This window comes from Castanea sativa, chromosome 5, assembly GCF_040712315.1.
Source record: "Castanea sativa cultivar Marrone di Chiusa Pesio chromosome 5, ASM4071231v1".
In the NCBI taxonomy this organism is placed as follows: domain Eukaryota; kingdom Viridiplantae; phylum Streptophyta; class Magnoliopsida; order Fagales; family Fagaceae; genus Castanea; species Castanea sativa.
In genome coordinates this window covers 68,724,613-68,744,784 of record NC_134017.1, presented here as the reverse complement: position 1 = coordinate 68,744,784, position 20,172 = coordinate 68,724,613, and the positions used below count along the sequence as shown (strand labels likewise).

The following is a 20,172-nucleotide window of genomic DNA, read 5'->3' as shown; positions in this document are numbered from 1 at the left end:
TGGCCCACGACTAACTGAGAATTCGAGGACATATGAACTGACTTCCCCCCTATTTTCTGGACCATATCCATACCAACTAAGACAGCTTCGTACTCAGGCTCATTATTAGTGGCCGAGAACGCTAATCTCAACAATTTTTCAAAGGTGATTCCTTCAGGGGATACCAAAACAAGTTCGATACCTGACCTTCTCTGGTTCGCCGCGCCATCAACATATGCTTTCCAGACCGGAAGACCTCTGCCTGTGATCATACCAACTGATTTTTCATCCATGTGCAACTCCTTTGTAGTTTCTTTTAATTAGGGTTCAGCGAATTCTGCCACTAAATCGGCAAGGACCTGGCCCTTCACGGAGGTGCGAGGCATATATTTGATATCGAAAGCTCCCAGAATAGTTCCCCACTTGACTACCCTCCCTAAGTAGTCAACACTTCGCAATACCGACTTGAGAGGAAGTTGAGTCAAAACCACAACGGTGTGGGATTGGAAGTAATGAGGAAGCTTCTGCGTAGCATGAACTACAGCTAGAATTGCCTTCTCCAAAGGTAGATATCGCACCTCAACTTCATTCAAAGATTTGCTAACATAGTAAACCGGTCTCTGTACTCCACTGTCGTCCCATATTAAAACCAAACTAACTGCATGGATAGCTACAACTATGTATGCAAACAGGACTTCATCGACCTCTGGCCGAGACATGATGGGTGGTCGGGAAAGATACTCTTTAAGTTGATGAAAAGCCAAAGCACATTCCTCGATCCATTCGAATCCTTTCCACTTATTTAGCAACTGGAAAAAGGGTCTGCACTTATCAGTGGACCAAGAGATAAACCTGTTGAAAGCAACAGTCATCCCAATCAACTTTTGAACTTCCTTTGGATTCCGAGGTGGTTGCAAGCCATGGATGACCCTGACCTGTGCCGGATTTACTTCTATTCCTCTATGAGTCACCATGTAGCCTAGGAACTTACCAGAGCCCACCCCAAAAGAGCACTTGGAGGCGTTAAGGCGCAACTTATACTTCCTAAGCGTTTGAAAGATGTCATCCAAATCTTTCACATGCATAGGCACCGCCTTGCTCTTCACCACCATATCATCCACATATACCTCAATAGTCTTTCCAAGCTGCGACTCGAACATCCTGGTCATCATCCTTTGGTAAGTAGCCCCTGTATTTTTCAAACCAAATGGCATCACTTTATAGTAATAATTTCCCATAGGAGTAATGAAGGCGGTTTTCTCCTGGTCATCCAACGCCAAAGGTATTTGGTGATAGCCTTGGAAGGCATCCAAAAAACTCATCTGAGGATGCCCAACTGTAGTGTCCACCAGCTGATCGATGTGAGGCATTGGAAATGAGTCTTTGGGACAGGCCTTGTTCAAGTCTGTGAAGTCCACACATACTCTCCACTTCCCGTTCTTCTTTTTTACTACAACAGTATGCGCCAACCATTCTGGGTAGAAAACTTCTTTAATAGCCCCAGCCCTTTTGAGCTTGAGCACCTCAACCTTCACAGCCTCGGCATGTTCTTTGGAAGAATGCCGAGGTGGTTGCCTCTTGGAAATAACGACAGGATTGATGTTCAAATGATGGCAAGTGAAGCTTGGGTCAACCCCCGGAGCCTTGTAGGGATCCCATGCAAATACATCAATATTGCTTTTCAAAAACATCACCAATTCCATCTTCTCTTGATGTGGTAGTCGTACTCCAACCTGAAAGAACCTTTCAGGGTCATCATTAATAAGAATTTTTTCCAACTCTTCACACGTTGCCTCCCTTGCTGTCACCGCACCGGGCGCATCCAGAGTCGTTAATTGCCATAAGTTGTCCATAGTCAAGGCCGAGGATTCTGGTTCGGCTTGACATAGTATTGTAGTCGATATGCATTGCCTTGCTACCGATTGACTCCCAAGAATCTCCTCAATTTGTCCTCCCGACGGGAACTTTACTTTGATATGTAAAGTTAAGGAAACATCTCTCAGAGCATGCAGCCAAGGTCTTGCAATGATGGCCGTATATGGGGAATAAGCATCAACCACAATAAAATCCACATTAACTATTTTCGGACCTGACTGCACCGACAAACGAATTTGTCCCTTTGGTATGACGGCCTTCCCTTCAAAACTTATCAGTGGTGAATCATAAGTCGTAAGATCCTCGAGCTTCAAATTGAGCTCCCTAAACAAATCAGGGTACATAATATCTGCACCACTACCCTGATCAACCATCACCCTCTTTACATCATAGTTCCCCATCCTTAGAGTAACCACTAGGGCGTCATCATACAGTTGGATGGTCCCAACTTTATCTTTGTCCGAGAAGCCCAAGATAGGCGGAGAAGCACCTTTAATTCTTTTCGGCCTGTAGCCAGACTCCTCGGTGAGAATATGTGATACGGACATCACCCTAGTAGGACAGGAACCGGTCCTACTTGGGGCTGCAAGGATGACATTAATCGTTCCCAAGGGGGGTCGAGATGAATTATTCCTTTGGTTAATCGAACCCGAATTGCTTCTTTGCCCATTGGGCTAATATAAATGTTGCTTAAACTTTCCTTCATTGACTAGTTGTTCCAAATGATTCCAAAGTGTCTGGCAGTTCTCAGTAGTATGGCCTACATCCTGGTGGTATTGGCAAACAAGGTTCTGATTCCACTTCGCAGGGTCCTCATCCATCTTACTAGGCCAATTGAAGTAGGGCTCCTTGCGGACTTTCTCCAATAATTGGTGCACTGGTTCTCGGAATACGGTGTTAACTACTTGAGGGGTGGCTGAACCAGATTTCCCAGAGAAATCCCTCCTTGGCCTGTTGTTACTGTACCTATCTAACCTGAAATCCCTTCTCTCTTGAGGGATAACCTTCGCCTTACCCTTACCTTGTTGTTGGTCTTCCTCAACCCTTTTATACTCGTCAATGTGATCCATGAGCTGACGTACACTTCGCACGGGCTTCTTAGTCAGAGATTTCCTTAAATCGTGATCAGTTGGGAGGCCCACCTTGAAAGTGTGAATTGCCACTTTGTCAAAATCGCCGTCGATTTCATTAAACATCTCCCAGTATCTGTCAGAATACATTTTCAAGGTCTCACCCTCCCTCATGGCCATAGATAACAATGAGTCTAAAGGCCGAGGAACTCTACTGCATATAATGAATCGAGACGCGAATGCCTTAGTGAGTTCCATGAAAGAATCAACAGAACTCGCCTTCAATCCATTAAACCATCTCATAACAACAGGTCCCAAGCTATAGGGAAAGCCTTTGCACATTAAGGCCTCGTTCTGAGAGTGTACCGCCATCCTCTGATTAAAATGACTCACATGCTCAACTGGGTCCGTCTTGCCATTATAAATGGTGAAAGTGGGCTGGGTGAACCGTCGTGGAAGCTTTCCCTTCTCGATCCTACGTGAGAAAGGGGACTTAGAGATCTGATGCAACGCCCTGCTCATAGCGCCATTTCCTAAGTCCCTAGAGGGAAACTTTTTATGCCTATGACCTGGAAACTCATCCTTCTCGTAAGAGAATGTTTCGCTAAGAGGAGTCCTGGACCTTGGACTGTAACTACTTCCCCGAGAGCCCCCAGAGGAAGGATCGGAAAGAGGTGAGGCTCGCCTTCGTCTGACAGGACGTAATTTTTTCTTAAGGTGGTCAATCTCCTTTGCGTCATCCTCATGGGTGGGTTTGCTTCCACCACGAGAATGGCTTGCACCGGGGTGTACCGTATGCACACTTCCCTCTCGATCCCTCTGACGCTCGAGACGCTCAAAGTGATCTTCACGTTGGGACCCCTGAGACTCTGCATGATGCGAATCTAAGCCTGCCATAATGTTCCAATTCCTTTAGCACTAGATTCCCACAGATGGCGCCAATTGTAAGTACACAATTTGTACCCGGTCTAGTCACCAGATGGACTCAGGCCCAAAGAGCCTTATACAATAAAATTTATAGAGTATGAGCTTGAAACCTAGACTATGGATATTAGATAAAGAGAGAAATTAGGTTAGATTGCCGTTATCCGCGTGTTCAATAGATGAGAATAGCAAAGAAGCTCTTCTCAGACGTAAGCCGATGACCACTTGTATTGCCTTTCTTTCTTTAAGAACAATATTGCAACTACAGTTTAAGTATTCAATCCCCTTTTTTCTTTTGCCCTTTTCTACCTTTTATCTCTCTCTTGTTCTCTTGTATCTCTCTTCTTCTTCCTTTTTTCTTTCACGTATATCACAAATCTTCCAACTAGATACTTGTCTCATCCAGCACCTTCTTAAAACCTTCAAATACCAGCTAGAAGGCTGAACCTCACTGTTTAGAGGTCATTTCTCCATTAATGTGGCTAGGGAGGTAGATGCAGGGTCTTTAATGCGGTGGTAGCAGCTTTTTCTTCTCTAATATTTCTCACACGTTCTTCCTTCCAACAATTGCGTGGATCACGCCTTTACCCAACAGATCTTCCGAAATTCTGTCTCCAAACCCCTTGGCATGTCCCATAACCTTTACTTGACCTGTTCGAAGAGATACTCCTCCTCGGACAACTCCTTCACCCCTTGTAGCGTGAACTGGCCTACAGGCCTCAAAGGCTCTGCTTGGACAGGCTTACATCACCAAATCAGGTCCAAGGCCCAAATATATATATTTTATTTATTTTACCCCCACACTACTACTACTACTAATAATAATAATAATAAGTAGATTATTAATTGTTTGACTTAGGATAATTTTTTAGGGACTTAGAATTCCCAAGCATTCTCATGACTCGTTACAAATAGTTTGAGGGAATACAAATACTTGTGGAAGTATGATAGAATGGTGCCTAAATATTTTAGACTTGAAATAGCATCTTCTTATTTTTCTTTTTCTTTTTTAATTTCCTCATGTTAGGATTTAATTTTAATTATACACATAACTAAAATCCTACTTCTTTAAAAATTATCATAAACTAGTGTTTAACCCGCGCAATGCGCAGGAACATTTTACATTTTAATTATGAGCTTTGCATCCTAGATAAACTTAGTTATGATACTTCCATGGCATACATTCAAACTTAAATAATGTAATATATTTAAGCATGTAGTGTCTAAAAAAGGAATTTGACTTTAAGCAACAACAACACCAACAATTATGCAGCTACTTTAAACCTCCAGCAGCAGCACCAACATGAGTTATGCAGCAACTTATGTTGAGCATTATTGCCACCAATCATGAGCATTGGTTCAGCCATCATAAATTCTGAAAATCAGTCTCATTCTGGTAAAAACCCAAGCATAGAAAATCATTGCATCAAATCAAATCATTACCAAACTCAAGGAAAATAATATGCAATAATAAATCATGACAGATCATATTTAACCGATGCATCAAAACTTTCCTTGTAACTTGTATATTAAAATATAGTAAACTATTTTATTACTTAACAATATAGTATATGTTAAGAGTCATCAAGCAACACCTGTGATGTTGCTGCTAAAGTTGACTTGCTGCCATAGTTGTTATTGTTGATGTTGCCTAATGTACACTTGTCCTAAGCCGCTGCATTAGAGTTAGGGAGTTGTTAGTCTTTTACCATAAAAGCTGTTAACATCTGTTAGTTGCTGTCAGTTAGTTAGATATATAGGTCCTTAGAATGCAACATATATGCCTTTACTTGGAATAACTTTGAATACTCAAGAAAACTGGATATTAGTGGTTTGCTTGAGTGGTGATTGTAAGGACCATTGAATGAAATAAGCAACGGTTCTCTCCTAATCTTCTCTATTCTCTCTAAATCTTATTTCTCATTCTTGGAGGCCAGTTGCCTCAAATTAGGTATTTCTCATAGATATGAATTACATATTATGTTAAAGCTCTAAGCATAAAGCTTTGTGGAAAGTAAAAGAGACAATAATAATGAATTGCTATAAAGTTGGTCTAAATGGTTTGCCAATGTTTTGTAGCTAATATTTATTTGCACATAGGCTATTAGATTTTCTATCACTCATTTATCACTCATTTTCAACAAACATTTGGCGTTCAAATATGCTTTATGCTCACCGTGAAGCAGGTTATTCAGTAAATATCTGATAAGCCAGGAGAGGGGTACCAATCTCCAAAGGATTTCTAAAATGCAGAGAAAGGAAAAAAGTAGATAAATTGGATGTCTAACAGGGGCATGACTTTCTATCTCTTTTTCTTCCTGCCATGTAAAGAACTGACTTCTATCAGTCACTGAATTTCAATTTAGCTATTTTGAGTACTAATTTATGGTCAAGTGCAGGTTTCTTCTTGGCAGTCTCTGTTTTTTAAAAAGAATTTTAAGAGAGGGCTTGATTTTGTTCTTTTGAATCAAAGTAGTGTAAATCCCATTCACAACTCTAATTTGAGTCCGATTGACAACTATAAGCCCAAACAGGTCTAGGAAATTAAAGGGTTGACAATAACAAAAATGTTTACATCAATGTATGCATCATAAAATTTAATTTTCCACCTTAACTTGCTTCTACTTGGCAGGAAAACACAGGATTAAGCTTCACAGGTCATTGAAGATTGGGTATGCTTGGTTTCTTTTCCAGGATATGACAAAGATAGCACATGGTTTAATGCCACAATTCATATACTTAAATTATTAAGGTTTTTAGTTGGTCAATGAGTACTCAGATTGATAAAATCAAGAAAAAGGAAATGTGTGGATATTTGAGCCTCGAGAGTCAGGGCGTTCTTGATCCTTATTGAGACTATAAAGCTATTTCAATTAAAATTTAATATAGGAAGTAAAAGTTTGATTTATATCCACAATTCACCATACACGATTACATGAACAAATTACACTGGAGTCTCCCCCATCTCAGCAAGTTATTGATCAATTTTTGGGAAATCAAAAAAGGAAAAAAAAAACATCAATTGTAGGCCTTTCCTATACTTATTTAATCCCAACGATTTGGTTAAGATTAGAAACAGAAGTACCCAAACTAAAACCAATATTTTTTAGTGATTTCTGTAATCTAAAAAAAAAAAAACCTAGTGTAATCCAAATACCTAAATAAATTCAATCCAACCAATCTCATACCCAGATCTAAGAAAGAAAGAAAAGAAAACCTTTACCGATGGTAGTTCCGACGATTTGATGGTAATGTGTTAATGGCAGTTAGTTTTCTCTTCCATCAGTAGCTGTATTTTCTAAATTTCTCATAGTTCTATCTTCTCCTAGGCCTTTCCTAAACACATCTATTTTCAATAGGGTGATACTCCCAGTGCTTTTTAAAAAAAAAAAAAAATACTAATGATGATATTTTGAGACCAAAGAATTCAAAAAAAAAAAATACTAAACCCATCTTTTTTAAACTGCTTTTGTTTAAAGTTTTATTTAATCAAATATTAACAAATGATAAAGAGATACAAATTTAAATGAAAGCAACGAAGGAAAATTAGGCTGGCCAGACCTTTTTATTTAATCAAGTAGCTCTTCTTGAATAGCTACCAACTGTCTTAAAAGCCAGAGCCGAGATGATAGATCTACATTAGCACGTGAGGAAAAAAATGTCATTGAATATACAAAATTACTGATAAGTGAAAACGTAATTGAGGCCCTCGAAAATTTGGCATATTAATGAATTATTAGTACTTGACAGGAAAAACTCAGCGAATCTGAATTGCAACAAAAAATGAAAGGGTAAGAAGGTTTTTTAAAATGACAGAAGAGAGATGAAAGATAGAAACACGCCAAACAAACTATCAAAAAGTAAATAATCACACAACCATATTAAGTAAATAATTCCTTAATATGCAGTAACACATTTATTTAACAAACTATTTACTATTTATTTGTTTGTTTCTACTCAAAATTTCACTCTGGAAAAATTCTCAAAACAAAAAGGTAGAGACGTTAATTTGAGACCAAAGCATCCCAATAAAAACCAACCTTGCATCTTTTAGGCATTTTATCGAACACTTCAAGTGCATAATTAAACCTGCTACTGTAAAAAACAACAGCATATTTTGATTCTGTCAAATTTTTACACCCAAATGCAATGGGTAGGACAAACTTCCCTTTCACAATCCTAACATTCATATGAAAATCTACTAACCCAAGTTTTCGACTATTGCTAAATTAATCATTATGCATGAGCATGGAAATACCTTACTTTGATGCATGAAATGCATAGGAAGTCAATGAAATTTAGAGAAGATATAGGGCTTACCAATTGATAGAGAGCAACAACAATTAATAAGGAATAAATATGCATAAGGAATTTGATGGAGAAAAGGGTTTATCCATGTGTGTCTGATCAAATGGGAGAATTTGACCGTTACAAAATGGGTCAGATTGTAAGAGATGCTATTGTTCCTTGATAAAAGAAAAGGGTTCTTTTCAATTTTTGAAGAGGCAAAATTGGTTTGCGATTTTGGATTTTCTATTCCCTATGTCTGTTGTTTTGAAACGGAAAACACAAATGGAACTAAAGTGGGCCAAATTCGGTAAACTACACAGATTTAGTATCCAAAACAGTAAAATTAACAAAGCTATACTCACCTTGTGTGTATGGAGTTGCAGAAACGAAACGGCCAGAGAATGAACAGGGGAAAAGTTTCAATAATCTCAATGAAACAGAAAACAAAAAACAAAACAAAAGCAAATATCTAAAATTGAGGAAACAAACATTTTGAAAACATTTCATACCGAAAATCCCAAAACAAAAACGAATCAAATCTAAACCCATTCAACAAAAAAAAAAAAAATCAATTAAAGTAACATTTCATACCCAAATCTAAAAAATGGAAAGAAAAAAGACCGGAGCCGGTTTCGACGATCTGGGTGGCGGATGTATGGCTTAACGGTTTCTTTCTGTGTGCTTGCAGTTCCGGCGGTTTAAGTCTGGTGAGCGACCCAAATTGCTATAAACATAAATTATAGTTATCGCAGATTTAGGTTTTTACTTATAAAAATTTATAAAAAAATCGAAAAACAAAGAAAGCAAAAAAAGAAAACTCACTCTGTAACGGTGCATCGCCAGTCGAGGGAAGCAAGAATTTTGGTGGTCAAAGTCCGACGGTGGTACTGGCTTGAGAGGTCTCTAACTCTGCCTCTTTCTCTATTTCTTTCTCTAGGTCTCATCGCCTCTCTATTTCTATCACCGCGGAGCAATTTTTTTTTTTTTAGTTTCCTTTTATACCGGGCTGTGCTGTAGCATTATCAAAAAATGTAATATATCACTTTTTAAAGTAAGACGTGTCTGGAGTCTAAAAAGTCAAGCATCATAACGTACGGTTATTTTTAAAAAAATTGTACACGTGTCTGAATTTTAAATAGGCAGTTATCCTATTTGTTAACACGTCCTTAAATGTAGGAATCAATTTTCTCTCAGCTTCGTCTATTATATATATATATAGATACTAGCTAGTACGCACGAGACATGTAACTTTAAAAAAAAAAAAATCAAAGCAGTATAGTTATGATCATAGGAAACTAATGTTAAAGAGATGTGTGTTTGTTTCTACAAATTCAATCCTTATATTATATATATATATATATATGAAATACTAGATTTTATAAATCATGATAATCTAAACATTCTGCCCATATTTGTTAAAAAACAGTAATGGAGCAATGTTCATATCCAGTGAGAGAGTACCTATTACACCAAAACGACGTAGCTTTGTTGCAATTGGTTAACATTTATTCAATTAAAAATTAATACTTTCTTCTCATCATGTGCGCTTTGCATGTGCAATGAGATTCTTTTTTTTTTTTTTTTTTTTTTTTTTTGTTTTTTTTAAAAAAAAAAGAACTTGGCGTAGTTTATATATATAGAACATGAGGTAGTTTTGGTTGTGTGCATGGGGTAGTTTTACAGAGTATGGGGTAGGTTTTTTGTTTTTAATTTTTGTTAATTTACAGTTTTAACCTCATTTTTTTGTAAGAGTAAGGTTAAGTCAACTAAATTAGGTGTATTTTTGGACAAAAAGAAAATAATAACTAACTTTTTAAATTCTCTTAATATATAGAGATTCTGCCATACTTCCACAAGCATTTGCATTCCCTCAAACTATTCATAACGAGTAATGAGAATGCTTGGGAATTTTCTCGGTCCCTAAAAGATTATTCTACGCCAAATGACTAATAACCCAATAACACCTATTCAACTAAAAGTTAATACTTTTTCCTCATCACATGCTCTTCACGCTTGCGATAAAACTCTTTTTTTCTTAGGTTTAGTTTTAGTTTTAGTTTTTTTTTTTTAATAGGAACTTGAGGTAGTTTTTATATATATAGAACATGTGCTAGTTTTGGTTGTGTACACGGGGTAGTTTTATAGAACATGGAGTAGGTTTTTTGTTTTTAAATTTTTTTTTTGATTTAAGGTTTTAACCTCATTTTTTATGTTTTAAGAATAATTATAAATTAATTAAATTAAGGGTATTTTTGAAATTAAAAAAAAGACTTTTTGAATCCTCTTTAAATTAGGTGTATTTTTAGAAATAAAAATAAAAATAATAACTAACTTTTTTAATCCTTTTAATATATAGAGATTTTGTCATACTTCCAAAAGCATTTGCATTCCCTCAAACTATTCGTAAGGAGTAATGAGAATGCTTGAGAATTTTCTAAATCCCTAAATGATTATCCTAAGTCAAACGAATAATAACCCAATAACACCTATTCAATTAAAAATTAATACCTTTTCCTTGTCACATGTGCTTCACGCATGCGATGACTCTTTCTTTTCTTTTTCTTTTTTTTTCTTTAAAAAAAAAAAAAAAAGGAACTTGGGGTAGTTTATATATATATATATATATATATATATATATATATATATATATATATATATATATATATATATAGAACATGTGGTAGTTTTGGTTGTGTACATGGGGTAGTTTTATAGAAAATGGAGTAGGTTTTTTGTTTTTAATTTTTGTTGATTTACGGTTTTAACCTTATTTTTTATGCTTTAAGAATAATTATAAATCAATTAAATTAGAGATATTTTTTAAATTAAAAAAAAAAAAACTAACTTTTTGAATCCTCCTTTTTGAGATGATATAAACAGAAGATATGAGGATAGAGAAAGAGAGAGAGAGGAAAGACAAGGCCTATAATACTAGAAATAACAAAAGGACCTAACGTTTGTAAGTACTAACAAGACTAATAAACCGAAGACTTACTCACTAACTAACTGATGTGGTACTTTAGACCACTTATCTTTTTTCTTTTTTCTTTTTTGAGATGATATAGACTGAAGACATGGGGATGGGGAAAGAGAGAATAGTAGTAAGTGCTAGTGTTGTAAATCTTGTCTTCCCAACTTTTTGATTTTTGATTTATTTATTTTTTATTATACAAGATAGAATTCTACTCTGGCCTAATCTAAGTGTATATGTGTGAAAGACTCTCTCTTGGAGACTTGAACCCCGGCCCTTACCAGTTGGCCCCCACACCTCACAAGTACTTATACTTGTGGAGTGACCATCGCATTAAGGGTGTGCGGTAGTTTTTGAATCCTCTTAATATATAGAGATAACATCTATTTAATTTAATTCTAAATTAATACTTTCTCCTTGTGGGTTTGGAAATCAAATTTTTTACCAAAATATGAAACACCTCTAAGATCCCATTAATCCATAAACTTTATTGTTTTTCTCATCCAATGAAACAAATAAATACCCCCCTTAAAAAAGAAAAGAAAAAAGAAACAAATTAATATCAAGATAAATATTCAATTAGCTATTATTTATGTTATTAACAAAACACAACAAGAATATGTATATAAAAATTTCATAAAAGATGCATGTAAGTGCACAATTTGTATCCGGTCCAATCACTAGATGGACTCAGGCCCAAAGAGCCTTATACAATGAAATTTGTAGAGTGTGGGCTTGAAACCTAGGCTTTATGGATATTAAACAACAAATAGGCAGGCTAGATTGCCACTATCTACACAATCAATGGATAAGAATAACGGAAATTCTCCTTGTACATAAGCCGAGGATGATTTGTATTACCTTTCTTTCTTTTAGCAATGAATTACAATTAAAGAAGAAGAAGATCCCCCTCATTTTCTTTCTCTTTTTCCTTTTATATCACTCTTTCTCTTCCCTTTACCATCCACGTGTAACACAAATCAATAATCCAGATCTTTCCATTCTCCACTGCCCTCTAGAGGTCCTCAAATAACAGCTGTAAGGCTAATTGGTACTGTTCAGATGTCATTTCCCCATTAATGAGGCCAGAGAGGTAGATGTAGGGTCTTTAATGCGGTGGTAGCAGCTTTTTTCCTTGATATTTCTCATATGTTCTTCCTCTCTACAACAACGTGAAACATATCTTTACCCACTAAACTTTCCAGAACTCTCTCCCCAAACATCATGACGTGTCATACAATCTTTATTGGACTCAGCCGAGGAGATACTTCTCCTCGGACTACATCATCAATCTTTCCAGCAAAAGCTGACTTGTGGGCCTCAAAGGCCCTGCTCGGACAAGCTTACACCACCAATATCAAACTCAAGGCCCAAATACGCATTTTGACCATTTTACCCACACAATAGCCCCTCAAAACTTCGTTTTTCTCCCCATCTAGGAAGGAAAGTGAAGTTTTGACACATCACCACAACCTTCATACGCTTTTCAAATTAGCATGCATGAAAACATCATCTCGCCTCTTTTAAACCGTCACTGACGCTTCGAAATCCGCCAGACGTGCATTAATTGCTGTAGGTAACGCCTTGTCCCCCACATCCAACGGTGCGATGCACATCCAACGGTTCAGATCTTCCACTCAGATTTAGGTGGGATAACTCCCATTCAATGCCGCTTCCTATACGCCTAAACATCTAGGAAACCGAAATTCAACCTCTCACTTCAGAAATCAATCAAATCTTAAAAGCTCCTATTCTCTCTCATCTCAAGAAGCTCACGAAGAACCGTCTACCTATTTCCCGTATGCTCTCAATCCTTTAAGTTCATTTCTCCTCGGCTGTTGTTCTCGGCCATTAGTTATACCCTTCCACTCTCTAAAATTTCACCCTTGCCCCGACCGAATGGGTAGATTCAAGTGTCTAGTGGATACCGATGCCGGCATGAAGGGTTTTCGGGCTAAATATCGTATTCCTCAAAACGTAGGTTTGAGGTATTGTTCCCCTGAAGCTATAGTTGACGATAGGGAAGAAGGGGAAGTTGTCATTCCCATCATCGCCTTTTTAGAGGGTGGGATGACACATCCTATGAAAAATGTAACCAGTGAGTACCTCCGCAACCATAGGTTATACCCAGACCAATGCACACCTAACGTGTTTAGAGTTTTAGGCTGTGTCGACGCTCTAAATGAGCAAATGGGTCTGAACCTTACACGGCACGACGTCGTTTATATGTACGAGTGCCAAAAACTTAAAGACGTAGGATACTACCTCAAATCTAGATCTAGTATTATTAGGCTCATATCCTGTCTTCCCAAATCCAACAAAGGTATGAAGGACAACTACCTTATTGCTTCTAGAATGTGCTACGACGGTCTTCATTGCCTAGTTGAATGGGGAGACCCAGGTGTGACTCCATAGGAGTTAGATTCCATAACCTGTAACTTGGTTCTATTAACTTTATCATTTCTAGTTACATTGTATGTTATAACTTTTTTATTTGATATTCATCACTGATCTAACCATGCTTGTATTCTCGGATGTTTTTGCAGACAAACAACATTTACGACCCTGTCTGAGCCTTTGTAGTGTCGCGGACCTCAACCGCGTTTTACGATCCAAGGTGTTCGTGAGCGCAGACCTGTAAGTGAGAGCAGCCCATCTCATATTGGGATACAACCCTCTGTTCGAGGACTTCCAAGATATCAGCAACGCGATCATCGCAGGTGACAAGAGGCGCAGAAGGATAGACATCTCGAGACCTGGTTTTCTTTCTATCCACGAACTATCGGACGATCCTTTCGTCATCTTATACACATGACCGATTAGAGCAGTCCCTTTATCGACACGTCCTCAGGGGACAAACATCCTAGAAGAGACAGCATCTTCGCAGCTGTCCCTTGAAGAGGAAATTGATCAATTCAGTCTCGAGGAAGCTGAAAGACCTCAAGAGGATCACGTCGTCATACTCTCGGACGAAGAAAACGAACCTGCGGAAGCTTTTGGTATAAAGGGCTTAATAGCAGCACAGGTTGATACCAGTTCCGAGGAAGACGAGATGTCTAGCCTAAGATCGCTGATGACCAGGAGGGGCACAGAAGCTCCCAAAAAGGACACAGTTGGGTCTCAACCCCCTCCAAGCTACCACCACCTCCTCTTCCTTCCGACCCCAAGATTCACGCCCCTGACCCTAAAAAGAAAAGGAAAAATGAGGCCGAGGAGGCAGAAATGGCGAAACAGAAGAAACTTAAGCAACACCAACAACAACAAAACGCTGCTAAGGGTAGAACGCGTGCCCCCTCCATAGAGAGTGGGGAAAGCCATGACCTAGCCGAGGTGCGCTGTACGCAGGCCAATTGGTCTCCTGCGTTGGAACTAGATGGGGCTCCCATTCCCTGCCAGTCCAGCATCAGGGCGTTCCGGCAAGGACATGCCCACCACCTGGCTAACGCTCTAGAGCAACCTATTCTTCTACTGAAGGACATGGAGGCTTTGGATAAGATGAGCAAGCCACACCTTTTCCTTTCCCTGAAAAGGGATTTAGCTTTGGTACGTATCATCCAACCATTACTTCCTCGCTATATTATTTCTCTTTTTTTTTTTTTTCCTCTCTTTTCATAAAAATCTTTCCAATAATACTGTTCTATTACTCCTATCATGATGCATCTGTTCGACATCTCCATGCAGGCCATTCAAGAGGTTTTCATTGCTGAGAAATGGGTGGATGATAGTCAGAACCAGGCCTAGGCTGAACTCCAGGTTAGAGTCGAGACCGAGAAGGCTTTAGGTTGTGCCGTGGCAGACAATGAGGATTTGGCCCAAAAATTGACAGCTGAAAAGACAGAAAGAAATAGTGCCGAGGCCGAACTTAAAACAACCAAGGCTAAGGTGGAGGGGCAACGCAAACTCCTACGCCAAAAAGACGAGGACCTATCCAAGGCTCAGCAAGAAAACTCAGACCTAAAAAAGGAGCTTGCTCAAGCCAAGGAAGAGGCTCTGTAAACACAAATTTCTCAATTGAAGAAAAATCAAACAAATTGAAAAAATGAGTTCTACAAATATATTTTTTGTATTAATCAAGTAATGAGTTCAATCTTAGTTTTTACAAATGCTCCTCTGATTCTATCTTCTTTATGGTCTTGACTCAAACGCGAAACTTTCTTCAATTTGGTTGAAAGATGGATCAAATGGTCTTCACAACGAATCTTTGACTTTAAGCTTGTTAGAGATTTGTTGTCCTTCAAGTTCTTCAAGCCCTTCGAATGTTCTTCAAGTTCTTCAAATGTTTTTTAAGTTCTTCAAAAATTCTTTTGACAGAATTTCTCCAGAGCCTGGGCCTCTTGAAAAACCTCCCTTCTTTTAAAATGAGAGGGGATGTCCTCTATTTATAGTGATTTTAGAGGATAAGCTCCACTATGAATTGATATGCTTGAAAGTATATAGCAGACTTTTGATTGGCCTAAATTCTTCTTAGAGATAATTATCTCTATTTATCTATTTTGATAAAGATCATATTTTGATAAAGATAATAATCAATAAAGATAAATAATTATCTCTATTTAATTTAATTAATAAAGATAATTATCTACCAATTTTGAATAGAAAATTTATCTTTATTTGATTTATTTATTTATTTTAATAAAGATAATTACCCATAAACTTTGAATAGGAAATTTATCTTTATCTTGTGGGCCAAATGACACGTGGCAAATTTTGATATGCCAATGTGATGCCAATTTAGATGACACATGTCATCATCTAATTTAATTAATTTAATGACATTAATTTAGAATTTGCCACTAAACTTTGATGTGGCATTTTATAATTGGCTGAAAATTTTGCCTCTTACAGGCTCGTACTCTCAAGGAAACCATGGAGGCTGCCAAGAAGGCTTCTTACAATGAAGGGGTCGAGGCAACAGAAACCCGTTTAATGGAGGAGCTGGCAGAATTGTGTAGGGAGTACTGTCAACAAGTTTGGGTAGAGGCCCTAAACATGGCAGGAGTCCCAACCACTTCTGAGTTGAGGAAGTCCGAGAACATTTGGATCCCACAGGATATCCGAGTGATTGAAGACCTTCCTCTTACTCAACTACCTCCGAGGCAGTGCCTTCGACACAGCCATCTCCCGTTCAAGATCTTATTCCACCTTCTACAGAATTGGCTGGTTCTGATAAAGAGAAGGAAGAAGATGATGAGGCTGAGAAGCGCCTAGGCAAGCATGCTGAGCCAAATGATCCTCCACTAGAGACGAAGGACAAAGGAAAACAAGTCCAAGCCTTGTCTGAAGGTGAGTCTAAGCAGACAAGGGAAGAGGACCAAACAAAAGAAGCTATCAAGAAGTCCAAATAAAACCCTCCATCGAAGCCCAAGGCATAGGCCCTCTAGGACTTTTTTCTTTATGTAGCCCCTCTTTTTTTTATTTTTTTTATTCGGGACTTTTATTTTAATCCTTTCATTTTAGAATGTCATGTTCAATGTACTCACTGATAGTATCAATGACAAATTCAAAGGATTGTTCTTTAATCCATTGCTAATTTCCTTCATTGAAATATTTATCTCTTTCACCTTAAGGTAAATTACATGTATAGCATCATCGACTTAACATCGTAATGTACAGAGAAGTCTTTATAATGCTCCAGCCAACACTGGTAATCCGACATGAAACTATGCTTACTCTATTAACTTAAACCATCAACAGATAAACTATGTATTGAAATCGTAATATCCAAAGTGAAACAGCATACATTTAAATAAGTATGAATATATCTGAACCTAAAACAAGAGAAATACAATTTGAGACCTAATTTGAGAGAATAAACTGAAACGTTAATTTCGCCTAGAAATTCAAGCATATCCAAATCCATGTCTAATATATGAGAGAATAAATTGAAACGTTAATTTCCTAAAGTAAATGGCCCGAGGACCAGACGTAACTAAGATTCTATTTAACACTTAGTAAAATATCAATTTCCACGAGGTATGTGGTCCGAGGAGCCATACATGACCAAGTTTCTGTTTGATATAAAATTTGAACTGAAATGTTAATTTCCTCAAAGTAGATGGCCCGAGGACTAGACGTAACTAAAGTTTTGTTTAACACTTAATAAAATATCAATTTCCACGTAGTATGTGGTCTGAGGAGCCATACATGACCAAGTTTTTGTTTGATACTTATAAAAATTTGAACTGAAATGTTAATTTCCCCAAAGTAGATGGCCTGAGGACCAGACATATCTAAGGTTCTGTTTAACACATAGTAAAATATCAATTTCCACGAGGTATGCGGTCTGAGGAGCCATACATGACCAAGTTTCTGTTTGATACTTATAAAAATTTGAACTGAAATGTTAATTTCCCCAAAATAGATGGCCCGAGGACCAGAAGTAACTAAGGTTTTGTTTAACACTTAGTAAAATATCAATTTCCATGAGGTATGTGGTCTGAGGAACTATACATGACCAAGTTTCTGTTTGATACTTATAAAAATTTGAACTGAAATGTTAATTTTCCCAAAGTAGATGGCCCGAGGACTAGACATAACTAAGGTTCTATTTAACACTTAGTAAAATATCAATTTTCACAAGGTATGTGGTCCGAGGAGCCATACATGACAAAGTTTCTGTTTGATACTTATAAAAATTGAACAACAATTAGTCACAACACAATAATAACTTGAACAAAGATGGCATAAATGCCTTTCATTAATAATAGTACATTCGCAGGTTATTTACATTCTAAGGACGTTGTACAACTTTTTCATCTAAGTATGCCAAACGATATGCCCCTATGCCTGTGACAGAAATGATTCGATATGGTCCTTCCCAGGTAGGTCCTAGCTTTTCCAATGTTGGGTTCTTGGCATTACCCAAGACCTTCCTCAATACTAAGTCTCCAGGTGCAAGCGGCCTTAACTTCACATGAGCATCATACCCCCGTTTGAGCTTATATTGATAATAAGCTAGCTGAACTATTGCATTCTCCCTTCGTTCCTCAACTAGGTCCAGGTTTTTCTCCAGCAAACCATTGTTATTATTCGGGGTGAAAGAGCTTGCCCTTAACGTCGGATACCCGGTTTCTAAAGGGATCACGGCCTCGGACCCATAAGTCATGGAGAAAGGTGTTTCTCCTGTGGATCTTCGTGGTGTAGTCCGATATGTCTACAAAACATCTGGTAATTCTTCCACCCATCTTCCCATTGCATCATCTAGCCTCTTCTTGAGTCCACTTACTATAACTTTATTAACAGCCTCAGCATGTCCGTTTCCCTGAGGATAAGCTGGAGTGGAGTATCTATTCGTGATACCCAAGTTACCACAGTATTTTTTGAAAACTTTGCTATCAATCTGCAAGCCATTATCTGAAATAAGTGTGTGAGGTATCCCAAAACTAGTGACAATGTTCTTCCAAACAAACTTCTTTGCATCCACGTCCCTAATGTTTGACAAAGGCTTAGCTTCAACCCACTTGGTAAAATAATCAATTCCTACGAGCAACCACCTTTTATTTCCCATGGCCTTTGGGAAAGGTCCTACAATATCCAATCCTCATTGAGCAAAGGGCCAAGGACTAGATAAAGGATTGAGTACACCACCGGGCTGATGGATGTTAAAAGCAAATCTTTGGCGTTGGTCGCACTTTTTCGCATAGTCCTAAGCCTCTCTCTGCATGTTGGGCCACCAATACCCTTGGGTCAGATCTCTATGAGCTAAAGACCTTCCTCCTATATGACTTCCATAAATCCTTCATGCAATTCCTCCAACAGTGACTCCATTGCTTCAGGGTGTACGCATAGCAAGTATGGCCCAGAAAAGGAGCGTTTATATAACTTCTGATCCTCAGACAACCAGAATCGGGGCGCCTTTCTACGAACTTTATCTGCCCCAGATCTCTCCTTAGGCAGGGCATCACTTTTAAGAAAGGATATTATGGAGTCCATCCAACTAGGTCCGAGCCTAACTTGATGAATATGGATGACATCAACAGATATCCTAGCAGGTTTCAATAAGTCTTCCACGAGGATGACCCTAGGCAGACCTTGAGCCGAGGATGTTGCTAGCGTGGCTAACGAATCTGCATGGTTGTTTCCACTCCTGGAAACATGCATTAGGACAAAAGAATCAAATTTGGATCGTAAGTGTCTAACCTTGGTTAGATATTCTTGCATTCTTGGATCTCTAGTCTCTAATGTCCCTATCACTTGGCCCACGACTAACTGAGAGTCCGAGAACATTTGGACTAATTTTCTCCCCATTTTCGAACCATATCCATCGCAACCAATACCGCTTTGTACTCAGCCTCATTATTAGTGGCCGAGAACCCTAATCTTAAAGATTTCTCAAAAATAATTCCTTTAGGGGATACCAAAACTAGCCCCACACCGGATCCTCTCTGATTTGTTGTTCCGTCAACATATACCTTCCACATCGGAAGTTCCTTGCACGAGAACATACCAACTGATTTTCCATCCATGTGCAACCCCTTTGTACTTTCTTTTAATGAAGGTTCAGCGAACTTTGCCACTAAGTCAGCAAGGACTTGGCCTTTGATAGAGGTGCGAGGCATATATCTGATGTCAAAAGCCCCCAAGATGGTCCCCCATTTTGCTATCCTCCTTGAGTAATCAGCACTTCGCAATACCGACTTGAGTGGGAGCTGAGTCAAAACGACAACTGTGTGGGATTGGAAATAGTGAGGAAGCTTACGCGTAGCATGTACTACGACCAAAATCGCTTTCTCCAACGGCAAATAACGCATCTCGGCTTCATGGAGGGATTTACTTACATAATAAACTGATCTCTGAATACCACCATCGTCCTGTAGTAGAACTAAATTGATGGCGTGAATGGCAACAGCTATATATGCAAATAGGATTTCATCTACCTTTGGCCGAGACATGATTGGTGGCCGAGAAAGGTACTCTTTAAGTTGTTGAAAAGCCAAAGCACACTCTTCGGTCCATTCGAATCCCTTCCACTTATTAAGCAACTAGAAAAAAGGTCTACACCTATCAGCGAAACGAGAGATAAACCTGTTGAGAGCAGCAGTCATCCCAGTCAACCTCTGAACT

At 38.3% G+C, this 20,172-nt stretch overlaps 1 long non-coding RNA gene across 1 annotated transcript; it reads right to left on the bottom strand.

Annotated features, from left to right (window-relative positions):
• Nucleotides 1-4,934: 4,934 nt before the first annotated feature.
• LOC142636986 (uncharacterized) lies at nucleotides 4,935-9,106 on the bottom strand. The gene is made up of 5 exons (XR_012844453.1): nucleotides 8,961-9,106; nucleotides 8,730-8,862; nucleotides 7,410-7,482; nucleotides 5,444-5,523; nucleotides 4,935-5,241 (listed from the first exon to the last, which is right to left on the bottom strand). It is a non-coding gene; the product is annotated as an uncharacterized LOC142636986 (long non-coding RNA).
• Between the last annotated feature and the right edge of the window lie 11,066 nt (nucleotides 9,107-20,172).